Here is an 8122-nt window from a genome sequence, read left to right as displayed (position 1 = left end):
GCAAAAGGACATCACTTCTGCGATCACCTGACCTTTTTTACAACTGACCTTTTACAGCAGCCCACAGCTGCGGTACCTGTGAAACTCTCATGGCAGGAGCCAGGACCAGATTCATTTATGACTCTCCCAATACCCTGTGAAAGCCTGGCTTATGGTAGGCGCTCAGAATCTATTTAGTGGGACACAGACAAGAGGGAAACTTCTAGGTCACTTGCTTCTTTCCAGTCCTGAGATCCTGAATTTGAAATGCCAGGGGTGCTACAAGGATTTGTCCTGTGCAGTGGGTTTCACATTCTCCCAGATCTATTGTGGGCTCTGCTGAGAGTTCTAATTGATTGGGGGTTCATGTTAATTCTGGCAGGACCAGAATGACCCTTCTTCTCTAACGCCTTCCAGTAGCTAAGCAGGATGGATACAAAGGGAGGGAGGGGGAAGAAAGTATTTCTGGAGGGACTTCAGAATAATTGGATCTTGGGGACATAATCTCAGATGTATAAAGTTCCTAAATTTTGTCACTTCAATTTCTAAACTTTAAATCACTTCAGGGACTAGAGTATTCCCAATAGCAGGGTGGGATTTAAATGGCTTCATATATGCAATGTATGGTCCTTTGTGGATTTTTCTGAAACACAGAACAAAGACAAGAAAACTTAGCTTTCATCGATTTCAGGCCTAACTCCTCTGGCTGCTACTTTCAGACCAGATTGGCTATTTTAGGCCTCTGGACTATTCCCAGACCGAAGAAAAGTGATTTTATCGATCTATTTACAAAAAAGGTAAGAGAACACTTTAAAATATATGTATATATATATATATATATATACACACACACACACATATATATATGTGTAAACTTTTGAGGGCCCAGCCCCATTCCTGGCTTCATTCCTTGTGATTAAGTGGCATGTGGGGAACTTGAAGGAAAAGGACATCTTAGTGGTGTGACAGAAAGTCCAAGAACAAGAAATCTGTGAGATCACTTAGTTCCTGGGATGGAAAACCTTTAAAAATAATCCATTCCAGAGTGAGTATTAGGGAGCCAGATGTCCAAAGAGGAAAAGGGACTTAATGATTCCCAGGCATTGAGTAGTTGGCAAAGGCCAGCTCTTTGGGAAAATTCTTCCACAGAATTTGGCAGGTGAGTGAAGGAATAAAGGAATGAATATCCCAGGGGCCTGGGGGTTGTAAGAGAGAGAACTATGAAAGATGAGGAAGGTAATATCGAAAAGTGCTTGGAGAGGAATGGTCAGGAATTGAGGATGAAGAAGATCAGTTATTTCTACCAGTCTTATACCCCAAAGCGGGGGAAATCACACAAAGGGAATGTTAATACTTCTCACAAAATTGATTAAAATGAATTGGCCACACATGGTATAACTTGAAGTAAATGTGTGATATCAATCTTGATTATGATTAGAAAAATTCAATCCAATCTGGTGACATGTCAAACACCTCTATGGGCAGCCAAATATCACAAAGTAGATTTTGATCAATTTCTCTCTGTTTTACTTAGAACAACACAAAGAACCCCCCAGATTGCTAGAGCTGTTGTCTAGCTGCTCAGCAGGACAAGTTTCCTCACTGATTTTCTGGCTACTTTAGGCATCAGAGAATCATGAAGTTGGCTTTTTGAGTTCCTACAGGTGACAGAGCAGAGGCATCATGGACAGGTCTAACTGGACCTCCCCCTCCCGGTGGGGTTCATATTCCTGGGCCTCTCAGCCCACCCAAGGCTGGAGAAAACATTCTTTGTGCTCATCCTGCCCATGTACCTGGTGATCTTGCTGGGCAATGGGGTCCTCATCCTGGTGACCATCCTTGACTCCCACCTACACAAGCCCATGTACTTCTTCCTGAGGAACCTCTCCTTCCTGGACATCTGCTACACAGCCTCCTCAGTCCCCCTCATTCTTGACATCTTCCTGACCCCCAGGAAAACCATCCCCTTCTCAGCCTGTGCTGTGCAGATGTTCCTCTCCTTTGCCATGGGGGCCACGGAGCGTGTGCTTCTGGGCATGATGGCGTTTGATCGCTATATGGCCACCTGAAACCCCCTGAGATACCCTGAGGTCATGAGCAAGGCTGCCTATGTGCCCATGGCTGCCAGCTCCTGGGCAGCTGGAAGCACCACTGTCATGATGCAGACATCCCTAGCAATGCAACTACCTTTCTGCGGGGACAACATCATCAACCACTTCACCTGTGAGATCCTGGCTATCCTGAAGTTGGCCTGTGCTGACATCTCCATCAATATAATCAGTCTGGCGGTGGCCAATGTGATCTTCCTGGGGGTCCCAGTTCTGTTCATCTTTTTCTCCTATGTGTTCATAACTGCTACCATCCTGAGGATCCCCTCAGCTGAGGGGAGGAAAAAGACCTTCTCCACCTGCTCTGCCCACCTCACAGTTGTGCTTATCTTCTATAGGACCATCCTCTTCATGTATGGGAAGCCTAAATCCAAGGACCCCCTGGGGGCAGACAAACAGGACCTTGCAGACAAGCTCACCTCTCTCTTCTATGGAGTGGTGACCCCCATGCTCAACCCCATCATCTACAGCCTGAGGAACAAGGATGTGAAGGCCGCTGTGAGGAACCTGGTAACTCGGAAACGCTTCACCCAGTGATGCTGGAGGGGTCCTGATGGTTCCTGTTCCCTGGTTTCTCTCACCTGAGGGTCTCAGAGGATAAGATGAAGGGCTAATTTCATGCAAGTTTACGTAGGTAAATCTAATTACACGGAATCTCATTACACCCAAGAGCTCTGTGTGAACAGAAAGCATTTAATGTGAATTTTCCCCTCATTCTATAGGCGATTCTACAAAAGTACATTCCTGTTGATCAAGCCTTACAGTTCTCTATATCTGTGATGCATACTAAACAAATTGATGTCAAGGAAAAGTAACTCTTCAAGATATATTGTTTAACTCATGAAAAGCTCTAGTCTGTAGGACCATAATTCAATTACTCCTTGGCTCGCCCTTTGAACATATTTGAAAGGGTTCTTATTTTTATGTCACCTATCAACTCTTCCTACTCCATTATTAAATAACAGTAATTTTTTTATCCTTATTCTCATTGCCTCTTTCTCCTTATTGTCATTTAAATTCTTAAAACTGTTTCTTGAATCATTATCTTCCTGTGTCTTCAAAACTAACCTCTTTCTCTTGTCCTTAACCAAGTCCCCCACCAGAAAATCATTTACATCTTTGGAGCAGAGAGGAGAGTAAGGTGTGGCGAAACTGACGCAAAGGTCAAAGGTTCAGGCCTATTTTCTTTTCCCTTTTTTGAAAATGTTATTCATCCTTGGGTTCTTTCCCTAGATATCTTTGTCCTCCAAGGGTCATCAGAGTAATGTCGAAACTGAGAGGTATGGAGGAGAATCAAATGAATTCTATTAACCACCTGACCTGGCTTGACCGAGTGTGCAGCCAAGGGGTGACCATCACTTGCTTTCCTACCTAAGAAACCCCAAAGCCACACGGTAGTCAGAGGGAGAGGAGGTGGTGCTCAGAGGGAGGAGGAGACACCTAAGAATCACCTACATGACTGGTGAGGAATTCCAAGGCAGCTCTGTAGAGTAATTAATCTAGAAGTCTAGTTAAAGAATGAGCAGAATAGAAAACCTCTGACAGTTGATATCAATTTTTAATCCAATAGAGAGGAAACTAACAATCGAAACAATCAGCCTTTGCTGAAAAAGAGTTATTGCAGAAAGATGGTGAAAGCATTAAAGAAAATTCTCAGTGGTTTTCTCAGCAGAATTCAAGAGGGTAGTGAGTCAATAAAACAAGAGAAGTCTATAAAAAAAGAAGCTAGGACAAAAGATAACTGGGAAATAAGAACTTTTTCTTAGGGGAAAGATTCCACTTACTGGATCAAATAAAATTCAGTAGAAAGTATTTAAAAGTAGATAGCACAATTTTTTTAAATGAACTTTAAAATTAAAAATAACTTAAATTCCTCTCCTAGACTTCAGAGAGAAAAACAAAGAGATTTAAGTTATTTGAGAAAAGATGAGAGGCATGGGAGATAGACCAGGGGGATCCATCATGGAAATCATGAAGAGAAAACAGAGCAGACTAAAGACAATAACTAAAGAGAAAAAAACACATTTCACTGAATAGAAGTTTTAGATATTTTGTTCATAAAATGTTCATCAATCACCAGGTAAGAATTGTAGCAAAAGACACACCTACCTAGGATAACTATTCAAGGATAAGTTTTGATTCCTATATATACCAAAATAGTTCTATAGACTTTTACACAGAAGAAAAGCATATTTCCTAAGAAGGAATGAGAATCTGATTGCCATTGGCCAGCTGTTCTGCAGCCCTAAATGTAGACATCAGTGGAACAAGGTTTACTAAGTTCTGAGGGAAATGGGCTGTGAGCCCCGAGTTCTACATACCCCTCATCATTGCACAGATACGAGGGTTAAAAAGACACTTGCTGTCATGTGTAAACACAGAAAGCACATACCCTTGCAATCCCTTCCTGAAAAAAAAATTGTTTAGAACATTCTCCCAACAAACAGTTAAAAATAAATAAATGGGGCTTCCCTGGTGGCGCAGTGGTTGAGAATCTGCCTGCCAATGCAGGGGACACGGGTTCGAGCCCTGGTCTGGGAAGATCCCACATGCTGCGGAGCAACTGAGCCCGTGAGCCACAATTACTGAGCCTGCGCGTCTGCAGCCTGTGCTCCACAACAAAAGAGGCCGCGATAGTGAGAGGCCCGCGCACCGCGATGAAGAGTGACCCCCGCTTGCCGCAACTAGAGAAAGCCCTCGCACAGAAACGAAGACCCAACACACCCAAAAATAAAAATAAATAAATAAATAAAATTTTAAAAAATAAATAAATAAATAAATGAAAGGATGTGATGGATATGCCATAGAAGAGACAGTGGAGAATGATGAAATGCATAAGACCAATGAAGTCTAGTCAATTCTTATACCAAATTTGCAAAGACGAATATATGAAGGAATTATTAGCAATCATGTCGAGGTTAACAGTGACAACAAAGCAATGATGGAGCTCCAGTTACAATTCTAGATGACTTCATCAAGCTGGGAAATGGAGAAAGAGAAGCAAAGGCCACTGAAGGCCTCATTTTACAAAGGATATGGTGGGAAGGGGTTCTTATAAATACAATCCACTGCATTGATACTGAAATGCAACAAAAGTCTTAACATGCTTGTTGAAAACTTACGAGTAAATACCAGTAGACAAGTATTAGAATTCTTTCTTTGAAAGAATCAGAGGATTATGAAAGAACAAAGAAAGTTCATCAAATGAAAAAACTCATCTATTGAACCTGAGTAGATTTAAATCATTGTACAGTAAACAAATAATACACATTACCCAGTGGGTTTTTTTTTAGGAATTTCAAGGTTTCTAACATTAGGAACATTAGGAGATCAATTACTACAACCATTTTGTTAACAGATTAAAGAAGAAAAAGTAATCCCATCCACAAATGTTGAGAAGTCATTTGGTAAAATCTAGCATCTATTTCTGACTTTTTAAAGTAGTGGACTTGAATAGAAGAAACCATCCTTGGCAAGAATGGAAAGTATCAGAACAACAGCAAACAGCATACTTGATGGCAGAATACCAGTGACATGCCTACAATGCATGTCTGGATTAGGACCTCTGCTCTCCATGTCTGCATCATTCTAGCTAATTAAATCAGATCAGAAAAATAAATAAGGAACAAAATATAGAAAAGAAGAAAACTATTCAGTAAGTAAACAGATGTTGTTTACTGAGGAAAAAGGTTTAATCAAGTGCAAAACTACTACAACTAGTAAGAAAGTACAGTAGGGGGGTTGTATATAATTCACACCAGTCACAACTTTAAAATACCTAGGGAAAATACATAAAGAAGTTTGAGTACATCATATATTTACAATGGTCATGCATTAACAGAAGATATTTTAAAAAGATGTTTTCATTTTGGAGGGAGGAAAAGCCCTGAATGTAAACTTCAGGGCAGTCTAGAGTATCCTCCAAGTGCCCTCATTCAAAGCCTTTTTCCCCCTTTCTAACAGGTTGGGATGACCCCTGCTCCATCCATTTTCCCATCCCTACAGCAGGTCCAGCCTATTTGTTGGGAAAAGGTCCAAGCCCTGGGCTTGGAGGCAAACACAAAGGCTCACTCATCAAAGGTTCTCAGAAGCAAAGAAAACCAGTCTTTACTCCAGCCCTTGGTTTTGAAGATAACCAGAGTTTAAACCAGACCACTGACAAATGGAGTCTTTCAGAGCTCTGCGTACGTGCAAATTAATTTCTACCTGATTACTACTGGTGACCATTTCTCTCAATTTAGGATGATCCCTAAAATTTTCAAGAGAGTATAGTATCTAATGAAGGTTATCACAAAATATGACCTAATCAAACATCACAGATGATCACAGACAACGTGTCTAGAATGTAATCACCCAAACTGCATTTAAGGAATCAGAGCATTTAAGGAATCAGAGCATTTCAGATGCCGGACAGGGAACGTGTCCCCTGTGGACACGACCAGGTGGGAAAGGACCAGGACCAGGTCCTGGTGGAAGGACCAGGTGGGAAAGCAGGAGCTAACTGCCTCTCCCTCCTCAGGTCCAGCCAGCTGCTGCCAGGCAGGAATGCAGGAAGGGGGCGGGGAGGGAATGCAAAGAGCTGCTCCCTCTGCTGCAGGCGCCACATTTACCTCTGGTGTTCGCAGAGTTGAGTGCTTCCCATAATTCTTCAACAGTATAAGTATTATGAGGACCAAACAAAATTTGTTCCTCAGCCATTTTTGGCTATGGGTTGCAATTTACGACCTCTGCTAGAAGCACATGTAAGTCACAGTATTGTTGGAGTTCCTAAGGATGCCGTCACAGAGGTCACTTACATCTTCACTGTGCATCTATTGTTTGGGGAGGAAACTGCCCTCTCACTCTTATCATGTGATTCTAGTGGGGCTGCCAATTGTACTACACCAACGCTTGGCCACAGCAATCAGTCTAAGGGAAAGCATGTGACCTAGGTCAAACTAATCAGAACCATTCCCCAGCATATTTCAACTGGAGCAAGAAGAAAGGGGTCCTGTATTAGCTTTCTATGCTGCATAGCAGATCACCACTTAGTGGCTTCAGGCAATACACATTTATAATCCTGCCATTTCTGTGAGTTAGGAATTCAAGCAAGTCCTCTGCAAGGCTGCAGTCTAAGGTGTTGGCCAAGGCTCAGTTCTTATCTGGAGACTCAAATAGAAAAATGTGGATTAGGCTGCTGACAGCTCTCTTCCCTAGCACGTGAGAAAGTCTGCTTAAAATGAAGCCAGGAAAAGACAAGTAGAGATAAGAACCAGATGAAGGGACAGAGAGTCCTAATGACATTGGTGAGTCCCTATTCCAGCTGTGCCTGAGACTGAATCCACCCTTAAACTTCTCAGTTGTATGAGCATTAAAGTTTGTATTGGGATTATGCTGGTTGGAGTAAGTTTTCTATCTAGAAACTTACAAAGCCCTGACAATTACAAAGCCCAAAGTAAAAGCATCTTTACAAAGTCACCCTCTCTTGCTGACCACTGCATACTCCAGCTGCAATCCTATATTTATATTACATGGTAGATAATTCCCAATTGAGATACAAAAAACTGCAAACTAGTCTTGATCAAATTCCAGGCTCTTTTTCAAATAAAACAGAAGGAATAAACTCTTTTCAGGCCTGCACTCTCCCTGAACATTGATGCCAAAATGCTAAATTACAATAAAACAAATATAGTAATACACTTAGAAGATAATACACTGTGAGCAAGTTGCATTCATCCCAAAAAAGCATGGATAGGGTGAACATTAAAAATTTACCACATTAATAAATTAAAGAAGAAAAACCAAATGATCATCTCAATAGATGTAGAAAGTGTTTGATAAAACTCAATGTCCTGGGACTTCCCTGGTGGCTCAGTGGTTAAGAATCCGCCTGCCAATGCAGGGGACATGGGTTCGAGCCCTGGTCCGGGAAGATCCCACATGCCTCAGAGCAACTAAGCCCATGCACCATAACTACTGAGCCCATGCGCCACAACTACTGAAGCCCTCGTGCCTAGAGCCTGTGCACCGCAACGAAGAGTAGCCCCCACTCGCCG

The 8122-nt window shown here is 42.0% G+C and overlaps 1 pseudogene; it reads left to right on the top strand.

Moving 5' to 3' along the window:
• The first annotated feature begins 1662 nt into the window (after positions 1-1662).
• On the top strand, positions 1663-2624 carry LOC118897507 (annotated as a pseudogene).
• The last annotated feature ends 5498 nt before the right edge of the window (positions 2625-8122 follow it).

The sequence above is a fragment of the Balaenoptera musculus genome, chromosome 6 (genome assembly GCF_009873245.2).
Source record: "Balaenoptera musculus isolate JJ_BM4_2016_0621 chromosome 6, mBalMus1.pri.v3, whole genome shotgun sequence".
In the NCBI taxonomy this organism is placed as follows: domain Eukaryota; kingdom Metazoa; phylum Chordata; class Mammalia; order Artiodactyla; family Balaenopteridae; genus Balaenoptera; species Balaenoptera musculus.
Note: the sequence above shows the minus strand (reverse complement) of the source record. Positions and strands in the feature narration are given on the sequence as shown.